Source organism: Mytilus trossulus, chromosome 6, assembly GCF_036588685.1.
Source record: "Mytilus trossulus isolate FHL-02 chromosome 6, PNRI_Mtr1.1.1.hap1, whole genome shotgun sequence".
In the NCBI taxonomy this organism is placed as follows: domain Eukaryota; kingdom Metazoa; phylum Mollusca; class Bivalvia; order Mytilida; family Mytilidae; genus Mytilus; species Mytilus trossulus.
In genome coordinates this window covers 27,746,711-27,772,110 of record NC_086378.1, presented here as the reverse complement: position 1 = coordinate 27,772,110, position 25,400 = coordinate 27,746,711, and the positions used below count along the sequence as shown (strand labels likewise).

At 31.3% G+C, this 25,400-nt stretch overlaps 1 long non-coding RNA gene across 1 annotated transcript; it reads left to right on the top strand.

Moving 5' to 3' along the window:
- The first annotated feature begins 3,743 nt into the window (after positions 1-3,743).
- Positions 3,744-22,681, top strand: LOC134723294 (uncharacterized). The gene is made up of 3 exons (XR_010108040.1): positions 3,744-3,833; positions 5,499-5,656; positions 22,568-22,681. It is a non-coding gene; the product is annotated as an uncharacterized LOC134723294 (long non-coding RNA).
- Positions 22,682-25,400: the final 2,719 nt, after the last annotated feature.

Genomic DNA, 25,400 nt, shown 5'->3' with positions numbered 1-25,400 from the left:
TTTATGAACATCTTATCGTCTTAGATATTCCTTAAAACAAACCTTATGTCGTACTGTAACACCAGGTTAGGGTTGGGATCCAGCTAACATGTTTAACCCCGCAACATTAACCCCGCAACATTCTGTATATATATGTGCAGTCCCAAGTAGGAGCCTGGAGTCGATTTCCCAAAAAACTTACGACTAAGATTAATCGTAAGTATACTGATATGTTCATGACTTAAGATCAATCTTAGTCGTAAGTTTTTTTGTGAAACCTCCTGTAGTTCAGTGGTTGTTTGTTGCTGTGTAACATATTTGTTTTTCTTTCATTTTTTTTCACACTTAAATTAGGCCGTTAGTTTTCTAGTTTGAATTGTTTTACGTTTATGATTTCAGGGCATTTTATAGCTGACTATGAGGTATGGGCTTTGCTCATTGTTGAAGGCTGTGACCTATAGCTCTAAGTTTCTATGTCATTTGGTCCCTTGTGAAGAATTGTCTCATTGGCAATCATACCACATCTTCTTTTTATCACTCACTGAAAAAAACTCTGCTCAAACTACAAGTAATTTTGAAAGAAATTTTGATCAAAAGGGTCTTAATAACAAAGACCTAAATTACAAATTATAATTACATAATTGTTTTTTTTTCTGCTAGCTGAACTACTTATTCAAGATGGGGAGAGTGACTACACAGTATGAGTGTTTGCGTGGGACTTCTATTTTACAGAATTAATTACTATAAATGTGAATTCAACTGTACTTAAATTTAATCTGCAGCCTCTTTTGTGTTTTAAACTGACATGCATATATTTTAAGTTATAAAACACTTGAGTAATAAAAAGGAATTATATCAGTACAATGCTAGCACAATACCTTTATGTGATAAATGTTTGAAATTTTTTTTTTTTTGAGTTCAAAGTGTTTTTAATTTTATTTTTAAAATCATTTTTTATAATATTTAGTTTTGATTTTCTATAGATATCCCCTGGTATTATGCAATGACTCCTTTCTTAATTTTCTGATAATTGAATATGGAATTTGAATTGAATACACTATTAAATGTCTAATTATTAAACCTTACACAACTTTGGCTTCTTAAGACTGACTTTACAAACATTTTAGTCAATACATTTTGTTTGAAAATTGAAATTAAAAATTAGAAATTGAATGGAAACGTACTGAGGAACCCCAAGTGTTTTTGTAAAAAAAATCGTCAATTTGTTGAAAACTGATGAGAACATGGGGTTTCTTTCACAAAGTATGTTTTGCCGTGTTTTCCTTCTTTTGAAATAATGATGGGTATTTAGTTGTACCTGTAATTGTCACCAGTGTTGAACAATACTTTTTAATATCATGGGTCTACCAGCTTAGTATAATCCTGTTTGAATTTGATTTTTTTTGGTGTAAGGAAATGAAAATTTAAAAACTATTAAGAGGATGCCATTGTATTTTATTTTATAACGGTTTGGACCTGCAGTAATTGGTTGCCTTTTGCTAGTGGACTTGTATTTATCTTTAGAAAAATAAGTTTAGACTGGATTTTTTTTCCTGCATTTGAAAGCAGACCTTACTGCAAGATTAGAATGACCATTTTGAGATGTTCCTGTTTTTCATAGGAATAAATTATAATAAAATTGAGAATGGAAATGGGGAATGTGTCAAAGAGACAACAACCCGACCAAATAAAAGAACAACAGCAGAAGGTCACCAACAGGTCTTCAATACTTATCTTGATTTGAATTGATGAATTGAATGTTTAATTAAATAAGTAAAAATTAAAGAAAAACAGTATCTTATGACATATTGAATACTCAATTTTGAAAAATGCACAGTATTTTGATAATTATTTGAATAACACTTGTTTCTAAATACTCTGTGGATGCAATGGTTAACATAGATTTAAGAATACTTGGTATGAGCACCAATGATACAACTCTCTATCCAAGTCACATTGTATAAAAAGTCAAACAATTATCTAGGTCAAAGTACACAGGCATACCTGCCAACAATGCCCATGGGGGTTTTGCGTGCAAGATGGCTGACATAGTCATAAAAAAACATCAAGGGGGCCTGCAAATACATTTAAATGGTTTTTTTTTGGCTTCTTCATACATTTATAAGCCTAAAGTCATTGTAAAATTAATTGTTTTGTTTAAATTGTGGACAAAATTACTTTTTCAAAATTTCAATTTGGGAGCCTCCATGGGGGAAATCCCCCGCAAACCGTGGACGAACTGTCCATGGTCACAGTTATCGTCCTTTGGTTTTCGTTGTCTAGGAATATAGTCCCTAGTGTAAACAGTGTATAACTTGCATGTTTTATTTGATACACTTTCCCAATTTATTTCTTGATATTAAATGCATGAAATATTAAGTAGGGGGTTGTAATTACATGTTAAAAAAATTTGGGTGCTGAATCTTTGTTTTAAGTAGTGATTTGGTCCAGTTCAAAAAGGTCAAATTTTATCACGTCTGAAGCTGTCAAACTGAATTTTACCCCCCCCCCCACCCACCTCTACACAGAATTGTCAATATTTTGAGTTAGAGATGGTAGAATTTTCTATAATGTTGATATTATTTGTCTCACTGGTAGTATACTACACTGTAAAATCTTTTTGAGAAAGAGCAGGTGGGATATTTTTAATTTGAATTTAAAGAAATGCACTACGAGATAACTGGCAGGTATGCACAGGCCCGTAGCCAGGAATTTTCAAGGGGGGGTTATAATTGGACTCATAAACTCGACTTTAACAGTCACAATTCAAACAGAACATTGAATTTAACAGTGCTTATTTATTTTCAAGGGGGGGACGTCCAAATACCACTGGCTTTGGGTATGGTACAGTCTTCAACATGGAGCCTTGTATTACACTGAACAGCAAGTTTTAAAGGACCCCAAAAATGACATGTACAAAAATATTCACATGAGAAACCAATGGTCAAATCTATATAAAAAAACAAGAAACGAGAAACACATATGAACCATATCAACAAAGCAAACATCAGATTCCTAATATACATGGACGAAATAAACATTATTCATTCATTGAATCTTGCCTTTAATCATTTAGTTTCATATAGATGTTCATTTCAATGTGAGAGTTTTGGATTCACTGTTCAAGTTTATTTGGAAAAGCAATAATTTCTTTCTTATTTTTAGGGTCTAAACTAACTTGGACGAACCATGGGTTCCAATTTATTGACCTGTTCTCTTTCAGTTTTAAAAGTTCAGAAAATATGGGACTTTTTCTCTGGTTATCTGATGCTATCCTTTATAAAATGAAGTGTGATCTCTCTTATTTCAAAATTGTGATAATTTTCAAATTATTTGGAAGATAATCTTTGCATGAACATTACTAAATACTTTCGTTGATATTAAAACATTTCATACAAAACTTAAAGATGCACTTAACTGTTTAAAAAAATGCAGTTTCATGATAAATGGTGTGATTATAGGGTGCCAGGGTACTATTTTAAATCATTCGTTAATTATATTGTCTAAAATTTAACTTTTTGATGAATCAGTGGGTACTTTATTAGAATTCCTCATTAAATATGAACTTCTAGAACTATCAGTTTTCTATAGTAAAGGCTAGTGAAAGACTCAATTAGCCTCTCTGGCAGACGTAACTGCATTTATCTTTATAACTTCAAATTATATAATAACGACTATAATATTTAATTTTTGACCTGCGATCCATCAGTGTTAAAAAATTGAATTAACCTGAAATATTACTCAAAAAATTTCTCTTTTTTTACAGGATTGATGGAGAAAGTCAGTTATTTCAACACCATCAAATCTACAGGATACCATCCATCACACTGTCTTAAGGTCAAGGATACAATAGGGTATGACAAATGACCAAAAAATAACAAGGTTTATTTATAATGGAAAGTATTCATAAGAGTAGAGTTACAAATGTGGTGGAACATGAGTGTTATTTTTGTAACATATTCTTTTCTAAATATTATATGTACTGCCACAGATGATTTATGTACATGTATTATATTATATTAAGTGACTAAATTTGAGAATTATACTCATATTAAACAATAATTTCCATTTTTTGCAGCTTGTGACTAACTTAATTGAGTTGACTTTCATGAATGGAAAATTTCAAACTTTATTTTCAACTTTTTAAGAATTATTAAAATTTGTAGGGGAAAGTATTGAAAAATATTCTCCTTCAGTTGGCTTTGAGTCTGAGGTAAAAAAACTGTTGAGTATGATTATGGTACTCCAACTCATAAATCAACCAATCAAATTACTGTATTTTGTTTTTAAAATTTCACATAAGAATTTGATTGGGTAAGTTTTATCAGTCAGGACAATCATTTGATACAGTACATGAGTATGGGAGAATTGTTCATTTTTAAGAATTAAATGCTTCTTTTTCTAACTTTATTGGGGTGTAAAAGTGTTGACTGAAGTACATTTTGTATGAAGCGTGGAAGCACTTTATACTGTGCGCACAGTCAACTCTTTTACAACCACTAAAAATTACAAAATGAAGTATTCAATACTTATAATTATATTTTTTTAGCAAGGATCATGAAAACACGAATTTTATCAATTTTTTATGTAAAACACCTGTGTACTTTATTGTGGGACCTCGTGTTATCATGAACTATAAGATTTATTGATTAATGCAATGGCTTCAGGAATAACATGTGATGTGCAGTTAACCAATCAGAATAACCTGTTATAATGACACATACATCTAATGTGATATTTCATTAATAGTACTGATATTGAGCTGTACTCTTGTTGTCATCAACTTATCAATTAGGTTGCAGCTGCGGTTCTTGTGTTTTCCAGTCAGCCATTTGTTAATTAAAAAAATGTTTGGTATTTGACCTCAATGTCATGTACTTGTACATGTTTATGTCCAGAATCATTTCTTATTGTTTTTGTTATTGTGCTGATTTTTTTGTGGTGGACCATTTGAATTAAGGAGTGGATTTGGTGGTCTTCAGGAAGATTTTGCCAAATACATAATCCAGATGTTGATAAATAACTATAGTTTGATCCTGGTATTAGAGACAAATAACTGTCCTTGAATTTAACTTATATACCCTCGAAAAATTGTATATTTAAAAAATAAGTGACTTATATCATAAAAAATAATTAATTGCATGTTTTTGCCAGGTGAGCATCTTGTTCTTTTTATTTCAACTTCAGGGAACCACATCTTTCTTTTGTACAATTCAATATAAGGCAGAGTTTCTCAGGACCAGGTCTTATTCAAATAGTAATTAATTACAGCTTTTAAATTTAAAATGCAATGCAACAAAAACTTTATTTCAACAATAAAGTATTACACATATAATGAGCAATGCGACTTGTATATATAAATGACATTATCTCCCCTGGCTAAAGTTAAGCTTAGTTTAGGAAGATTTTACTATACATCGAAAGCAACATTATACTTAATCTGAACTTCATTAATAGCATATTAAATCAAATCTGTTTGGAAGTGATAAAACTGATTTAGTGTAGAATTTTTTTTTCAGAAGTCATGAACTTTATCCTTTACTATAAGAAATTTACGAGTACAGAAATGATTAGAAAGTGGAAAAGGTACAGAACTGATTGTTGGTTATAGTGGAAAATATTTGGGGAAATCTGACTTTACTGTGACCTTAAGACTAGAAAGATCAGTAAGATCCAGGTATTTGAAACGTTAGGTACATAACTCATTAGATATGAAAGGGAGATAATTCATTAGATATGAAATATCGTTTCCTTTCTGGTGGAAAACATTTGGAGAAATCTGACTTTTCTGTGACCTTGAGATTTAGAAAGATCAGTAAGACCCAGGTATTTGAAATTTTCGGGAGATAACTCATTAGATATGAAATATTGTTTCCTTTATGTGAAATTAATTCAAGATAGACAAGTCATTAATATCACTTTTTATCTTTATATGAGATATTTATTCATTCATAATTTTTGATACATTATTTTTTAATTTTTTTGATGAAATATAACTCTCTTCTATTAAAAAGATCATGATTTATAATTTCTCTTCAACAAGAAAAGAAATTACACATGTAATAGTATGATTTTTTTGGAAAAACACACCTCAAGTGTGCCGTCAAAACCAACATTTAAATAAATGTTTGTTTTTCCAGTTCATCTTCAAAGAGAAAAAAATGGCCATTTATTTTTCTATCTTCAATTACATCTAATAAATGGGCCTATTAACATGATAGGGTATAATGACTACCAGATCTTTGGATTCTAGATCCAGCGTTACCTTTTGATAAATTGTCTAGTTTGTTATACTGATGTATATTTTGTGATAATTTGGTTAACGTTATTTGGTAATGGGAAATGTCATATTTTGTGGGCAGAAATAGTGAGAAATGTGTTTTTGAAGGGTAAACCATTAACTTTACATCTCCTAATTATCTGCTAAAAGTCGTTCCACATTTATCTTTCAAATCTGAAGACTTTTTTTTACTAAGGTAAGATTTTAAATCTTGATGACATATTATATATTTTATATTGAGAAAAATGTTTTATGAACAATATGGGTCCAGTTCTGTTGTCTATTTAAAACAAATTTAAAAAATGGATTTCAAGGTTTTCAAGAGACACTGCATACATTAAAAATACAAATATGCATTAAGAAGATTAATTTCTCTTTATGAACATTGGTGTAGTCCATTTAAAACAAATTTGTACTTCATGTGGGCTTAACATTAATTCCTGTCTTAGGGTTTTGATTATTCAATCTTTAAACATCGCAATCTCATGCTTTTTATATTGATTAGAATGCATTTGATGTTAGATATACCCAGCAAGACCTTTTTCTGTTGTCCATTTAAAATAGATTTACGGTTCTTGTTCCGATGGAATTATTGGGTAGAAGACAACTTAATATATTTTATATTGATCTTATATGCAAGATATCTGTCTGCCTTGCAGGATCATATCTGGTTTGTTAGGAACATGCTGATGAAGCGGGGTGTCTTGGCATTCAAAAAATTTATAAATCATTTCATGAAAAAAAATCAGAAGCATATAATTGTCTCTGTCTTTCTGTCCTTTCTTCGTCCTTGTGTCCGAAACAATTGCTTTAGGCCTTGGGGGCATGAAACTTTTAAGTACAATTTTCATACTCAGACTCACAAATCAACCAATCAAGAAACCGGATTTTTTATTTCGTCAATCTAGCACACATTTTGAACTCCAGAGTGCTGAGTAAGATTTATGACTGAGCAACCTGATAACTAAAGAGGGAAACTATAGTGGAGGAAAAACAAACTTGACATTTATGACTAATAAGAATATATTTTGGCCCCTTTAGGACCAGTTTTACTTTTCATCACTTGGTGTGTATTGCCTACTTAAAATAACTTCTCCTAAACCAATGGACCTTTAGAAATCACTAGTCACCATCATTTTGAATTTTTCTAGTTGTATTCTTGAAGTTTGTGTTGATCTCTGAACATTAACTCTGTAACAATTAATCACATTCAAGCTGCTAGGTGTGAATAAAAAGGAATTGTGGTCAGTAGATCTATAAAAAATATAATAAAAGTGTACAAAAAAAAATATTAACTGACCCTTATACTTTTCCTGGAATAGTCTTGACCTGATTGTTATGTTTATCAACATTATATATGTTTATCAACATTATATGTACAATTTAGTTAAGTAAAATTGAGAATGGAAATGGGGAATGTGTCAAAGAGACAACAACCCGACCAAATAAAAAAACAACAACAGAAGGTCATTAACAGGTCTTTAATGTAGCGAGAAATTCCCGCACCCGGAGGCGTCTTCTGCACATTCTCATTTAAAAAGTAAAGAATCTGATATCTCCAAAAGTGTACATCTTAAAATGATGATCATGCTTTTCTCTAAAACAATGCCTTGGCAAATTCATAAGAGAACAAATAGGTCAATCGAACTGGAGACACAACTAAACTATAACAAGATTTACTTTAGGCAATACACATGTTTGACGAGTTATTCCAGAACAAAGTGATTGATTATATAATCCAACCTAATAAAATTATATGATCCTGGGTGAATGTCTTGCTGGAAAGGATCTTACAACACACTATTCTACTTTCTGTTCAATGAAAGACGCCCCCGAATGCGGGAATTTCCGCTACATTGAAGACCTGTTGGTGACCTTCTGCAGTTGTTATTTTCTTTGGTCAGGTTGTTGTTTCTTTGACACATTCCCCATTTCCATTCTCAATTTTATTTGTTGAAGACCAATTGATGGCCTTCAGCTGTTTTCTGATCTTTGGTCAGGGTGTTGTCTCTTTGACACATTCACCATTTCTATAATTCTATTCTCAATTTTATTACAATTTTTGCTGAGCCTTCGACTTTAGTCCAAAAAGCGAGACTAAGTGATCCTACATTCCATTGGTGTTGTTGACTTCGTAATCTGCGGTGGCAGTGTCCATGAATATTCACTCTGTTGTTAAATATTTTGAAATTTAATAACTTTCTTAAACTAAATTGGATTTCTACCAAACTTGGACAGAAGCTTGTTTCTGATGGAGTTGAATCAACTTCAAACTTAGTACACATGTTCCCTATGATATAAAGTTTCTAATTTTAATGCCAATTAGAGATTTCCCCCCATTTTCATGCTCCACTGAACATAAAAAATAATAGTGCAGATGGGGCATCCGTGTAATGGGGACAAATTCTTGTTTAAAGGTGTTTTTCTCTGCAGCAAAGCCAAAGTTTCCCCAAAATCTTGAATAAGAACGTAGAAAAGAGAGTTGTCAGAATCTTGCAAGGTTGGACACAGAATAGAAATTTAATCAGACTGTAGAAAATAAACATGTTGAAGTAGGAACATTATTTAGCACATGATCTCATTTTGAGTGATTGTTGTGCTTAAGGTGGTACCAAACACCTTGACTCAATCTAATTTGACTCAATTAAATTGTATAAAATCTTGGCTAAATATTTAATTTGACCCTTTGACAAAAATATAAAAATTTCAAAATATTTGAATCTCACACTTTATTGGAAATTTTTTTATTGGATAAATATCAGTTTGGCAAACACTAATTTTTATTCTTGAAAAGCTTAAATGCCTCAACTATAGATACTAATTTAAAAATGTTCAGCTGATATTTAGAGTTATCTCCCTGTAGTGTTATGTCATACCTTAAGTTGGATCATAACTATTTATTTCCTAAGATAAAATTTTCTAAATATTAAAATTTTAATAAAATATTGTAAAAATTATGGGTTACAGATTGACATTTTCAAGCTACAAGTTTTACAAAACTGTCCAATTTTGCAGACTATTTGTGAAAATTTTTTTTTGTGAAACAAATAAAAATCTAAATGAGATAGTTTTTGAAATAAAATATGAAAAGACAAATTTATGATATGCTTTTAGAAATTAAAATGAAAAAAATGTACCACCAAACTTAATTTCTGACTATAAAAAGTAAAAAAAAAGATTCCATTATAATAAATAAATATACTATATGTCGTTGAGTTATCTCCCAATATATGAATAGGTTGAAAGTTTGATTGAATGGAAACAAATATTTGGTAAAAACAGTCTTGCTATAAATCAGTAATTTGTGTCAATTTTATAGAACAATCCAAATATAACTGTCATTTTATGTCCCAAATATGCAGATCATTTAACTGGACTGATTGACTTCTGCTATTTTACAATTCAAGATGGCAGTACAATTAGTTAACCCTTTCCTCCATGATTATTTTTATGCCCCACCTATAATAGTAGAGGGATATTATGTTTTCTGGTCTGTTTGTTCATTCGTCCGTCCGTCTGTCCCGCTTCGGGTTAAAGTTTTTGGTCAAGGTAGTTCTTGATGAAATTGAAGTCCAATCGACTTCAAACTTAGTACACATGTTCCCTATGATATGATTTTTCTAATTTTAATGCCTAATTAGAGATTTTATCCCAATGTCATGGTCCACTGAACCTAGAAAATGATAGTGCAAGTGGGGGTGACTTTTTGAACAATATTTTTGAATTTAAAAAATATAGAGAATTGATTTAGATGGGAGTATTAAAATGCCTACAGATATTTCGTAGTGCATTTCTTTTAGACAATAAATTCAAATTAACAAATTAGAACTTGCTCTAGATCTCAAAAAGATTTTTACAGTGTAGGGAACTACTATTGGTACAAATAATGTCAAAATTTTTGAAAAGTCTACCAGCTCTAACTCAATATATGGACAATTCTATGTTAAGGGGGTCTAAAATTCAGTTTGACAGCTTCAGGCATACTCATTTTTGAGCTTTTTTAACTGGACCAAATCACTTCTTAACATAAAGATTTAGCATCCAAATTTTTTTAACATGTAATTTCATCCCTTTACTTGATATTTCATGCAGAAAATATTAAGACATAAATTTGGAAAGTGTATGAAAAAAAATTATACACTTCATGGTAGGGACTACATTTGTCAAAAAGGAGGATAACTGTGTCCTTGGACAAAATTAATCATAATTTAAAAAAAAAAACTTCTGGCAATTATATGTACCAGTTTTAATGAACAAATCACTGATGAATAGATACATGGATACAAAGAAAGCACAATAAGCCTTTTGTTTTTCTTTAATTTTGAAAATTCAATAAAAATTCATACTTCCAAAAAAGTGTTACACAAATTAAGAGTAAACATGCATGTAAAGAAGATATTCCAATGTTTTTACTTATACTAAAATATGTGTGCTTTAGATATGTCTGTCTAATGGAGAGAAATTGAGTAAAGTTTGACTCTTTTATCTCTTAAAGATGCACATGAAGTTATATTTTGTCATTACATATTTGAGTCAAGTGGATGAATATTAGCTGGCATGCAAATTTGTATCAAAAATTCATATTGGTATCAAAATTGAATTATATGACCATATATTTGAACAGGGTGAACCAACACCTGAAGTGGTTATTGTGCGGTAGGGTAATAGTGGGTGGATACCTTAAGGTACTCGCAGTTGTCTTTCACTTTAAAAGTAAAATAAAACAACAAAGACAACAACAACTCTTACCCTGCGGTAATTGATGGGTGTTGTTGTCTTTGTTGTTTTATATGACCTTAAGTAAATAAAGATCTTGTGAGGCAGGGTTATTCCTACCCATGCTTTTGCACTGCCTCATTTCTCTTTTAAACTGTTATTTTTACCGATTATACTTTAAAAACCACAGTGCTTTGGGAGGTCTTTGAAAGAGTTGGCAAACATTTACAGAATTGGCACGGCTTTTGCTGTGGATAAATGTCTTTTTGTAATTCAAACTGAAGTACCTTGTACAGTAGGTTTATGAAAAAGATAAAGTGTAACGTGAAATATCTGTCATTAAAAATGAATTTGTTTAACCATTGATATATCAATTGTCTTCGTCTAAAACTGATGACTTGATTTGGTCATTAATGGTGGAAGTCAGTTGTAGGATATTTTTGATAAACAATGTTTGAATACACAACTTAATAGATATAGGAAAATGTGGTTTGAGTGCCAATGAGACAACTCTCCACCCAAGTAACAATTTATAAAAGTAAACCATTATAGGTCATGGTACGGCCTTCAACACGGAGCCTTGGCTCACACGGAACAGCAAGCTATAAAGGGCCCAAAAAATTACTACTCTAAAACTATTCAAACGAGAAAACCAATGGTCTAATCTATATAAAAAATGAGAAACACTTATGAACGACATCAACAATCGACAACTACTGAACACCCTATGATTGATAAGACAACTTTAATAATTGAAATGTACGTTGATAGGACTAAACTGAATCTTTGATATCTTTAATTTTTAGTGTTTAAAATAGGGTAAAGATTCTATTAATGCTCAAAACTACTGAAAAACAAAAATTAATCTAATAAATCTTCATTATTGAAATTCTGAATCTAATATTTTGAATCTCTTCTGCATAGTGTGTCTTTACGTTTTATACATGTGTTTTTCGATGGGTCTCTGATGCATATGTGGTAAAAGTATCAGTTAACCTGGAACAATAGTTTTTAGCCAACAGGAAGTCATTGGCCAGGTGTAAATGGTTTTTTTTAAGTTTAATAAATCAGTGTTTGTTTATAAATTATCGTCTGTCATGTGTCATGTAATTTTTACCTGTGTTTTTTGTTTTGTATTTTTTAGGAGCCTTACAAGAATACTTAAAACAAATCCTCTACCATGTTTAGCATTCTTGGTAGAGCAAAATGTCAGAACATCAAATTTTATTGTAACTCAAAGTTACAAATCTTAGTAGTTTATTTTCAAAATTCACTCTAACATATTCTCACTTCTGTACAAAAATCAGTGTCATGGATAGATTATGAAATAGCACTTTATGGTGTTTTTTTTTACAATTACTTTGTGATCCTCTTGAGTAAAGGTTTTAAAATTTTAAATCTGTTGTTTCTGATGACAAAATAGAGGACAAGTTCAATACTGATGAGTTTTAACATTTGCAAAATGGAACTTAATGTTGCTTCTTTGATAAAGCTTGATCCAATTTTGATAAATAGCGTCTTGTAAAAAAATGGAGGTCAGGGTTTGTTTTCATTTTTTATCGCAAGAGCAATGACTCTTATACATCTAAGAAAAATCTGGTTTGGTGCCATTTTCACAGCCAATTCATGACAATTACTTAAATCCCTTTGTTATGGACATAATTTTACTAGTCTTTGCCCAGTCTTATTTTCAAGTATGAACATTTTAGTGTTGACTGATCTCTGCCTACTTTCTAAAACCATTTTGTATCACATGATATTTGTATATTTTTAAAAGATGTGCAAATTGCCACAATTTATTTATTGTTCAGATGTCACAGACAATATGGTTGTTAAACTTGGTCAGTTTTTCTTGAACTGTACGTTTTAGATATGTTACGTCAAGTATAATACAAGATGCAATAATTTAAGTGTCATATATGTCTTTAATGCATTTCCTTTGCACCTCATCTTCATGTGTTTTGTTATTCATGTGTGCTTACCTTTCTGGTTGGGTAATGCTGATGGTCATATGACTTGCTTTAAACATATATACACAAGTAAGTATGTGCAATTGTACAACTATGGTTAATCTAGCTCTAGCTAGGTCTTCTCGATTTTTTTTAAGCCATAGACCAAAAAATATATGTAAATCAATATATATATCAGATGGATTTTATTTTGTCTCAATCAGTCAATAATTTAAGTTTCTTTCTGGTAGCTTGTTTTCATTTTTAACCAGATTTTTGTGACAAAAATGTCGGTTATTGATTTGGGGATGGGCAGTCGGGCGGAGGGGGCAATCAAATGTTGTCCGTGCATTTACTCATGAACCATTCAACCAAAGCTTTTAAAATTTTAATATGTTGTTACTGACAACTAAATGAAGGTCAAGTTCAATAATGGCGATTTTGACTTTTACCGTTCAGGAGTTATGGTTCTTGAAAGATTGAAAAATTGTGTTTCCAGTCGTGTCCGTGCATTTTCTCATGAACCATTCAACCAAAGCTTTTCAAATTTTAATATGTTGTTACTGACAACTAAATGGAGGTCAAGTTCAATAATGACAATTTTGACTTTTACTGTTCAGGAGTTATGGTTCTTGAAAGATTGAAAAATGGTGTTTCCAGTCGTGTCCGTGCATTTTCTCATGAACCATTCAACCAAAGCTTTTCAAATTTTGATATGTTGTAACTGTTGACAAAATAGAGGTCAAGTTAAATAATGACGATTTTGACTTTTACTGTTCAAGAGTTATGGTTCTTGAAAGATCGTAAAATGACGTTTCCATTTACGTTGTTGCATTTACTCATGAACCATTCAATCTTTGCTTTTCAAATTTTAATATGTTGATGACAAAATGGAGGTCATATTTGATATTGACGATTTTCACTTTCACCAATCATCAGTAATGGTTCTTGTGATATTGCCAGGACACAAATAAATGTTAATAAATCCGGTTTGCTGTCGTTGTGACAGCCTCTTCTTAAATGTTGACATTCTGTTCTTTTTGAATATAACTATACACTCTATAAAAAATTCACAATCCTTCTTTAGCTGAGGTAAAACTGAAAAGATGCATAGTTATGGATTCAAATGTTAAACTTTTGACCTGCAAGCCAATAATAAAATATAAAATTTGTTTGTCCTCATGCTGCACATTGCAGGAGATATAGAAACACTGGGTGCTGTCTGTCCATCTGGTCTTGTTAGCTCTCTGAGATTGTGATTCGGTTGTTGTCATTTGTTTATGTGTTACATATTTGTTTTTCGTTCATCTTTTTATATAAAATGGTTTTATGCCCCATTTATGGGCATCATGTTTTCTGGTCTGTGGGTCCGTTTGTCTGTCCGTTCATCTGTTCGTCTCGCTTCAGATTAAAGTTTTTGGTCAAGGTAGTTTTTGATTAAGTTGAAGTTCAATCAACTTGAAACTTAGTACACATGTTCCTAAAGATATGATCTTTCTAATTTTAATGCCATATCAGAAATTTTTCCCTTTTTCACAGTCCATTGAACATAAAAAACTATAGTGCAGATGGGGCATACATGTACTATGAACACATTTTTGTTAAAAGAGTTATGCCCCTTGGAAATATTGAGTATATTCACAATTATTGAAAGTTGCATTGCTAGTGCTCTCAATTGAGTTCAAATCTTGCCAGCAAACTAATTATAAGAAAACATACTCTCTTTCAGTTTTAGAATTTAGAATTTACAGTGAAAAAACAACATTGGTAGTCTCATAGTCTTCACAAAAATTCAAATTGTGCTTGAAAATTAAATTTTAGATTTATTTTTTTTAAAAGCATTACCGGTATATATGTTGTAAGTGGTACATCATGTTTGCATATAAATTGAACCATTTATATTATAGTAAAAACTCAAAACAGCATAACAATTGTGTTTTATTTTTATGTTTACATTTATTTCTGATGAAAATTGTTGCATGTTAATTGTTTGAAAATTTATTGAACATTTTATTTGTTCTTGTGAAACACATACTTAGCATAATGTTACTATTTTTGATTTTCAAAAACATTATGATGTTGGTTTATTAACTAAAATATAATATAATGTTCTCTCTATGCCAATAATTTTGAAACATGTAAGATTGTTAAAGGTTAAAGGAAATTTGTCGTTATCTAAAGTATAATGGGCAATATTTTCTCAGAACTGTATAATTCTGACGCCATAAAATACTTATACAATCAGAACAAAATGGCTACAAAGGAAATTCCTAAGGGAATTCTCAAACATGATTTCTGGTTCTTACATAAGTTTGGGTTTTGTTCATCAGAAAATAATCACAGATATTGAAATGTCAATATTTAATAAATCTATGATATTCAAAAATAGATGGAAGTACTTTAATAAGCTGGGGGTGTGTGTAATGTCCTTCAAAACAACTGTTGATGCTCAAGTCAGGGTAACATGAAATTTATTTTGAAGTACTAGTATTGAATATTTTTTATTTATCCATGGGAATAGATATTCTATAATTTAATTTCTATAGTATTTTGTCCTTAAGATACTGTAAGAATTAGATAGTTAACTTTTTTGCAGTATATGAGAGGACTAGTTAGATTTTGGCAAAAAATAGCCTTGAATTTCAACTTTATTATAAAATATCCAAAATCTGGTTCTTAAATGGATCTAATTAAAAAGCTTTGATTTCAGGTAAGCCAAACATCTTCATAATACACATGTAGTAGTAAGTATATCTACAAAGTTGACACAGTTTTGTAAAATTTGATGATTTTGTGCACTTAAAATATATTTTATTTTACATAAAAGCTGTATAAAAATTAAGACTTCAAACCAAAATGTGCTATAGATGATAATGATTCCCAAGACACAAATATTTTTGGCATCTGAGATTGGGCAAAGTTAAATTAAGCCCAAAACAGTGCTCAATACACATCTGGAGAAAACATCATTTATTAGAAGGATTTTGAAATTAGAATGCCTGTCATAGATCATTAATATTTTATATGAAGTTGCAAATTAGTATCAGTACTTTTTCAGTTTGACTACTATTTTGAGGTCATAAGTAGTTACTAGCCTGTCAATACTGAAGATGTGAGTTCAAATCTTGCTCCTGTGGGTGCACTCAACTTCAATCTTAATTGACTAGGATTGTCAATTTTCTTATCAAAGCTTGTGGTTTTCTCTTCACACTATGGCTTCCTCCACCAATAAAAACTGGCCGCCAAAAAAAAGCCCAATAGCAGTGCTTAAAATAACGTTTAAACACATAAAATCTAACCAATGTTAACTTTTTGCTTTAATTAGTTTGATGGGCTCTGACTTACAAAAGACAATTATACTTCCTATAAAGTTACATTCTACCAGGTAAAAAACTCTATTCATTTTTTGAAAGTTCATGGTTCCATTACAGTTTGTTGACCATTTTGAGGCCCTCTTCACTAGTTAATAGTCTTTGGACTTTGAACTGATAAGCAATGTTGCTGTCTATGGGACTATATTCTATATGCCTATTATATAGGTGAGACATATCTCTGTGTCGATAGTTTATTAATATTTCACATTTGACTCTGACTTATCAGATGTGTGGATGCAGATGATCTAATTATTCATTTGACCCTGACAAAAGTTTCAAAGTTCATATTACTTGAGAATATCCCTGCATATTTCAATTTGTATAATTGTCGAAATTTAGTTTCCTGGTTTTGCCAAAGCTTGCATACCATATAAGCTTATAGAAAATTGTCTTTTTGGAGAACATTTAATTTCGTTGTTCACCTGTCCCCGAGAAATCCATGAAAATTTGTATCCAACAAATGATAATGAATCCACAGTAACAAATCTCTGTATTATTCTGGTCAGATCAAGTTACATTCATGAGTTACAAAAAAAGTGGGTATGAAGTTTTTTAAAAGCATTGATAATTCCATTTGACTTTTTGGTCCTTTGTCTTTTATTCTATGTCCCGTCTCCAAAGATATTCTAAAGGTTCTAAAACAACAGAAGTTGCATACAACATGGTAAAAACTAGAGCAGATTGTGAAAACTGTTTGTTTTGGTATATAATAATTTATATAGAAGATGGGAAAATAATGTAAATCAATCATGTCAGAGAGGTTGTTTATCATTGTCATAGAAATCGCTTTAAAATGAACAAAATATTCCGTTACTCTGTTGAATAAACACAACTTTTTTCTCTCCCTCAGCAGTCGAAGTCAAACTTAATGGATAAAACAGGCAATATTTGGAATGAAACTTTATCTTTGAAATGAGAAAAATGTTTGCAAGAACATTGTAATCAAACAATTCCATAAAGACAGTCGAGAACATTTCTTCGCAGTTGTCATAAATTGGTAATGATCCGTTACTTAATGTTTTTTACCCAGGGCCAACACATTTGAACATTATAATGGGAAAAACAGAAATGGTGAATGTTGATTTTAGCATGGCAGTCTATTTAGCTTCTTTTCATCAGAAGTTTTAGATAGGAGTTGTCAAGATTTTCCACTGTTAAGAAAGTGCCAACCACACCCTTGAAGAAATCATTCTTTTATTTTGGAATGTGAAAAAAAGTGGTTTTACCAGCAGAAATTTCGATTTGGTTTTTTTCTCATTTTATATCTAAAATGTGAAGTTGATCTGACAGTAAGATTTTGCTTAGTTTTTCAACTACAGCTTGTGTGCCATTTTCCTTACTTTATAAGTATTTACAGGGCATTCTAAAGGTCCTTCTTATGGCCTTTGCAAACTGGCAATGTATATACGTAATAGTTCATAGAAATAATGAGTACTTTGGATATTTGCTAGATATGCCCTATCAACCATTTTGTAATTTAAGTCCTCAAAATGACTGATGATCAATGCAGAACAAAATAATTTGGTGTTTGACATCTGGTCAAGTGTCAGAGAATCTCCAGTAGCAATAAGGTCAATTATATGAGTAACAGATTCACAATGCCTTTTTGCCTAAGAATTTATAAATGTGCCGAATGCCTATCACTTTGTTTGTTACTTGAGGATAACAAAATTTGTACTGTCCATATTTTGTTATCATAGAAAATTTTCCTAGTTTTGTTATGTATACCTTTTGGATTATTTAAGGCTTTCTTATATTTTAACTATTCCTACATTTGCTATGTCTATCTTTCTATCAACAAGGGTTTTTCAGCTATGCCCTATGTACTTGTCTATCATCAAATGCTTCCTGGATGTGCTATCTACATTTCCTTTATCAGATAATTTTTAGATGTGCCCTGTCTACCTGTCTACTATCATAATTCCTAGATGTGCCCTGTCTACCTGTCTACTATCAGATTATTCCTAGATGCACCCTGTCTACCTGTCTACTATCAGATAATATCTAGATGTGCCTTGTCTACCTGTCTATTATCAGATGATTTCTAGATGTGCCCTGTCTACCTGTCTATTATCAGATGATTTCTAGATGTGCCCTGTCTATCTGTCTACTATCATGATTTCTAGATGTGCCCTGTCTACCCGTCTACTATCAGATAATTCCTAGATGTGCCCTGTCTACCTGTCTACTATCAGATGTGTCCTAGATGTGCCCTGTCTACCTGTCTACTATCAGATGATTCCTAGATGTCCCCTGTCTACCTGTCTATTATCAGATGATTTCTAGATGTGCTCTGTCTATCTGTCTATTATCAGATGATTCCTAGATGTGCCCTGTCTACCTGTCTATTATCAGATGATTCCTAGATGTGCCCTGTCTACCTGACTATTATCAGATGAATCCAGTAAATCCTAGATGTGCCCTGTCTACCTGTCTATTATCAGATGATTTCTAGATGTGCCCTGTCTACCTGTCTACTATCAGATGAATCCTAGACGTGCCCTGTCTACCTGTCTATTATCAGATGATTCCTAGATGTACCCTGTCTACCTGTCTATTACCAGATGAATCTTAGATGTCCCCTGTCTACCTGTCTATTACCAGATGATTCCTAGATGTGCCCTGTCTAGCTGTCTATATTATCAACAATTCCTAGATGTTCCTTGTTGACCATTATAAGACGATTCTTAAGTGTGCCCTGTCTACCTATCCTTTATCAGACGTTTCGTAGGTATGCCCTTCAAACCTTTCTACCGGTATAAATTATTAAGATATGCTTGGCCTGCAGTTCAAAGAGAGGATTCAAACAAATGCTTCATGAAAAAACTAGATTGCTGGTCTAATTTATCTTGTGCTTCTTGTTGTTTACTTTTATTTTTTTTACTCTAATACAAATGATATTGTTGATGACTGTCTTGTATTTATAAATAAATGTGACATGATTTCCCTTGAGAACAGAATTTTTGTTGAGTATGACAATTTTTCAAACTTCAAAATTTAAATTATTGTCATCAATTTTCTAGATAGTTGTGACACAAATTTCCCTAGTTTCAATCATCGTCTGCTTAACAATCTGACAATAATGACAATGACATTTTAGGTCAACAATCTGGGTCCTCTGTATGTTTTACCCCCTACTAGAATTACAATGTAGCAGGTTTTGACTATGGCATGTGGACGCTGAGATGACCCATTCAAAAAACACAATACCTTCTGTTCAGGTACTACATGTATAACATGTCATAGATGACAAATGTTATGGGGGATAAATTAAACATTTTTTTGACATTTTTCACTTTTTAAGAATGCAGATGTGATTGGTGATTTATTGACATTCTTATCATTACAAAAGATGCAGGTTCCATATTTTCTCTTTTGAATATCAAGTTTTCCATTAAATTTATTCAGAACCATATGGGTTATCTGATTTGAATAAAAGAAAAAAATATGTTCCTAGGAATAAAAGCAATTTGCTTCAAAAACCCAATGAATAAAATAACCTAAAATCAAGATCAGTAAAAGAACTCTAGCAGACAATAAGAAACTCACTTCAGTCTTAAATGGTCTCAAATAAAGTGGAGCATACATATATTGGCTAGTTTTATGTAATTTTATGTTTAAAGGAAGCATTGCATATATATTAAATTTTGACATTATGAATTATAAGCTTATGAAATGTTAAGTTCAAATTTTAATGCATTTTTATTAAATTTTGACATTATGAATTATAAGTTTATGAAATGTTAATTTCAAATTTTAATGCAGGTTTGATTAATTCAAAAAATGTCTCCCCTTTAGTTAGAAAAGAATTTTGTGTTGACATCATAGTTGGAATTTTTTTTCCAGAAATAAAATTTGAACTGTTAGTCTAGTTTCCAACAATTAAGAAATAAAAAGGGGGAAGTTTTAGAGCTCTAAACATTTAATTGGCCTTTTCAGAATCTAAAGGACGATGGGTAATCCCATTGTTCGTACACCGAAATGAAAATAATGTTACATCATTGGTTGAATTTCTGTTGTTTATCTCGTTTTAAACCAATCACAACGCTTTGGTGTACGCTTTTGGAAATATTACCTAGAATGCATTAGATTCTGTAACAGCGAATTGGATCATGGCACATGTCAGGACAGCTGTTGTCTTTGCTAAAATTGAAATAAAAACAACATATTTAATTCAATAACAGATAAAATGATTTAATTAAATTGTTGAATTTTACTTGATATGTTGTATTTGAATTATATTTCAGGTATTTATAGACACTTTATAAAACAAGGAGACATGGCATGATATCAAATGAGACAACTATTTACTTAAGCTATACCTAGATGTTAGAAACTAATGGTCATCTTCAATATAGAACAAAATGTATATAGTAAGCTAAATAAGGCCCCAACATGACAAAATGTATATCCTATAGAAAGCTAAATAAGGCCCCAACATGACAAAATGTATATCCTATAGAAAGCTAAATAAGGCCCCAACAAGACAAAATGTATATCCTATAGTAGGCCAAATAAGGCCCCAACATGACAAAATGTATATCCTATAGAAAGCTAAATAAGGCCCCAACATGACAAAATGTATATCCTATAGTAAGCTAAATAAGGCCCCAACATGACAAAATGTATATCCTATAGTAAGCTAAATAAGGCCCCAACATGACAAAATGTATATCCTATAGAAAGCTAAATAAGGCCCCAACAAGACAAAATGTATATCCTATAGTAGGCCAAATAAGGCCCCAACATGACAAAATGTATATCCTATAGAAAGCTAAATAAGGCCCCAACATGACAAAATGTATATCCTATAGTAAGCTAAATAAGGCCCCAACATGACAAAATGTATATCCTATAGTAAGCTAAATAAGGCCCCAACATGACAAAATGTATATCCTATAGTAAGCTAAATAAGGCCCCAACATGACAAAATGTATATCCTATAGTAAGCTAAATAAGGCCCCAACATGACAAAATGTATATCCTATAGAAAGCTAAATAAGGCCCCAACAAGACAAAATGTATATCCTATAGTAGGCCAAATAAGGCCCCAACATGACAAAATGTATATCCTATAGAAAGCTAAATAAGGCCCCAACATGACAAAATGTATATCCTATAGTAAGCTAAATAAGGCCCCAACATGACAAAATGTATATCCTATAGAAAGCTAAATAAGGCCCCAACATGACAAAATGTATATCCTATAGTAAGCTAAATAAGGCCCCAACATGACAAAATGTATATCCTATAGTAAGCTAAATAAGGCCCCAACATGACAAAATGTATATCCTATAGTAAGCTAAATAAGGCCCCAACATGACAAAATGTATATCCTATAGTAAGCTAAATAAGGCCCCAACATGACAAAATGTATATCCTATAGTAAGCTAAATAAGGCCCCAACATGACAAAATGAATATCCTATAGTAAGCTAAATAAGGCTCCAACATGACAAAATGTATATCCTATAGTAAGCTAAATAAGGCCCCAACATGACAAAATGAATATCCTATAGTAAGCTAAATAAGGCCCCAACATGACAAAATGTATATCTTATAGTAAGCTAAATAAGGCCCCAACATGACAAAATGTATATCCTATAGTAAGCTAAATAAGGCCCCAACATGACAAAATGTATATCCTATAGTAAGCTAAATAAGGCCCCAACATGACAAAATGTATATCCTATAGTAAGCTAAATAAGGCCCCAACATGACAAAATGTATATCCTATAGTAAGCTAAATAAGGCCCCAACATGACAAAATGTATATCCTATAGTAAGCTAAATAAGGCCCCAACATGACAAAATGTATATCCTATAGTAAGCTAAATAAGGCCCCAACATGACAAAATGTATATCCTATAGTAAGCTAAATAAGGCCCCAACATGACAAAATGTATATCCTATAGTAAGCTAAATAAGGCCCCAACATGACAAAATGTATATCCTATAGTAAGCTAAATAAGGCCCCAACATGACAAAATGTATATCTTATAGTAAGCTAAAAAAGGCCCCAACATGACAAAATGTCAAACAATTCAAACAAGAAAACCCAAGTACAGCAACAAATGACAATTACTAATATTACAGGCTCCTGGCTTGGTACAGGCACATAAAAAAAGTTGATTTTCAAACAATTCAAACAAAAAAACCAAGTTAACCACTAAATTACGGGCTCCTGTACGGCCACATGCATAAAGTTGCTTGTTTCTAAAGTTTGTAGAAAACAATTTTTAAAAGATGTTTATTTTTGCTTCATTTCAGATGACCAAATGCTAAAAATACAGAGTTTTCAGCTTAATAATGAGATTTTGGAATAGAAAAGAAGAGAATTGAAGTGACTGGTAATCTGAAGATGTGACAGGAGGCAGTATAAGAGCTAGTAAGATTAATGTATTGATAATTAATAGGAATTTTTCTACAAAGATGAATGCATGTTTTGTTAGGGAATTTAAGGCTTGGTATAAAATATTTTGATAAATATTTAATCAGATGCAAAAAATAAAATTATATTGAAGTGACTGCTTTAAAAACTAATTTCCGCCTTTTAATGATAATTTCAAATTTCTTTTGAATTACACCAAGAAAAATTAATCTGTTTTAAAATATATGTTTGAAGAACATGATATGCAAAGTTGATTCGTTTAAAACTTTTAAAATTCTTTCTTTTTTTTCACATTTGGAGCCATAATGAAATGTTTTCTAGAACATTAGCTAAACAAACAACAAAATTCTGCCTACACATTTACAAAGAGAACACATTTACCTAGGGCCCTAGATTCTAATGATAGGAAAATATTAGAAAAACATGCTAATTTGTATATAAATCATACATCACTATTTAACACAAGAACATTACCAGTTTTTGTCAGATCGAGAGTCTTTGTATGTCCTATATTCATGGTTACACTTCAGCGACTTTCAAATCCATTAGGATGACTTTTTGGTGTTTTCTTTAGAGGTGGATAAAAGAAAGATGTCATAAATCAAATATGCATTGCTTTTGTGAAAGTCATTCTTAAATAATGAAAAATTATAGAAAAATTAATATGGTAGGGTTTAATGTGTACAACACAGAGAATATTTCTTTCTTTAAATTATTAAAAGAGGTAACATGGTAATGGTGAATAAATGGTTTGAAATTTGTAGAGAAAAGTTTTTTGGTGGAGTAGTTTACTTTGATGCTTTCATCTATGTATGAATTTGCTTAATTTTGTACAAATACCGTAAAAATGTGAGGTCAGAAAATTCTATAGGTTTAAATATTGATAATAGCTGAATCAAAGAGCCTTCCATTGCAACAGAGCTGGATTTTTGAATGTTTGTAAGAAGCTTGTTTAATATTGATGGATTGATTGATGATTGCTTTACGCCTCATCAGCACAAATAGGCTATATTATGGCAAAGTTAAACATTGATAGTTTAATCTAGGTATGTCCTGCCTGTGTCTTGTAGTAGAGGGGGGGGGGTTAATTCTTATTCTTTGCATCAGTATTGTCAAGTTACTCCAATGCATTTTCCTAAAGTTTTATTAAATGTAGTTTATGAAGCACAAATATTCATATAATGTTACATCAGAATATGAGCTTTTTATGTTATAGGTTACAGTGGGATGATATGACCTAATTTATATGGTTCAGTGATCATAAATAAATTTTAAATTTCAGTTTTACGTTTGAAGGTGGTATTTTGATAAAAAAAGATATCACAATTTAAACTCTTTACAGAATACATATAGATATAAATTATCCAAAATAAAGCTTGGTTTACTTATATAAATTGTTACTTGGATGGAGAGTTGTCTCATTGTTACTCATACCACATCTTCCCATGTCTTTATAATAAAGCTTAAGTGATTTTATGGGCAACAAATCATTTTCACATAAAGTATGAATATGGCAGTAAAATAACTTTCTCTTATGGTTGCGGCATGAAATGAAGAGAAATTTTTCTTATGGATGCTGTTTAGGAATAAGTGATACCAAAAATTAAATGTTAATTTGGTAGGCCAGTCCTGCTATTTGTTAGGAAATACAATATTTCCATTGGCTATTTGTAAGGTCACACAAACTACTGTCCCCTGTGTCAATTCAAAATGATTATAAGTTTCACCTGAAAATTCTCTAACCCGAATTTTAGGAACATGATCTTTATTGCAATCACCTTGTTCGTCCATCCATCGGAGAGTTGAAATTGTGGACCACCTTTTATATATGTGTGATGTCCACTCCCTATTTTCAGACACTTTGAACTTTTGTATAAGTTGAATGAACATTTAAAAAATCATCGCACATTTCAAAATGACTTTCTATTTGGTGAGGGGCTTGCTTGCCACTGATATGCCGTAATATGAAAGCTTATTACATATCTATTCGACAAGTTCTTCTTATTTTCTGATACTTTGAATCAAAGATAGTTGTATGCTTAGCACAACAACACATATTTTCTTTTTCTTTTTGCCAAATTTGATTTGATGTTAATGTTTCAAACCAGAGGCAGATGTCATTCTGTATAATGATGAGAACATTCTGTATAATGATGAGAACATTTTTCACAGGATTTTCTTTTTGTCTTGCCTGATACAAGTTGCAGTATGCAAGACATATGTAAAATGTGGTTGCTATGGCGTAAACTATTTGTATAAAGCTTTATATTTCAAAAGGTAGAAGACCTGAATGCTTCATATCTTGTATGCAGTTACCTAGTCCTTATGTCCATTGTCCTTGACCTCCTTTATGCCTTATTGATCAATGTTAAGTTTATGTGCATTTGTCTGTTTTTCAGGTACCATCAGCAAATAGGTCAACTATGTTTGGTATATTGAAGGATTGTAAGTTGTGCATGTCTACCTGGCAGGTATCATCTGACCTTTAACTCATTTGCATGGTTCACTGGTCAATGTTATCTTTTTGTGTGTTTGCCTGTTTTTCAATTACTATAAGCTATAGGTCAGCTATATTTGATGTACGGAATGATTGTTAGGTGCACAAATCTGTCTGGCAGGCATCATCTGACATTGACCACATTTTTATGATTCAATGGTCAATGTTTAAGTTTTTGTGTTTAGGTGTGTTTCAAATACTAAAAGGTCAGCTAC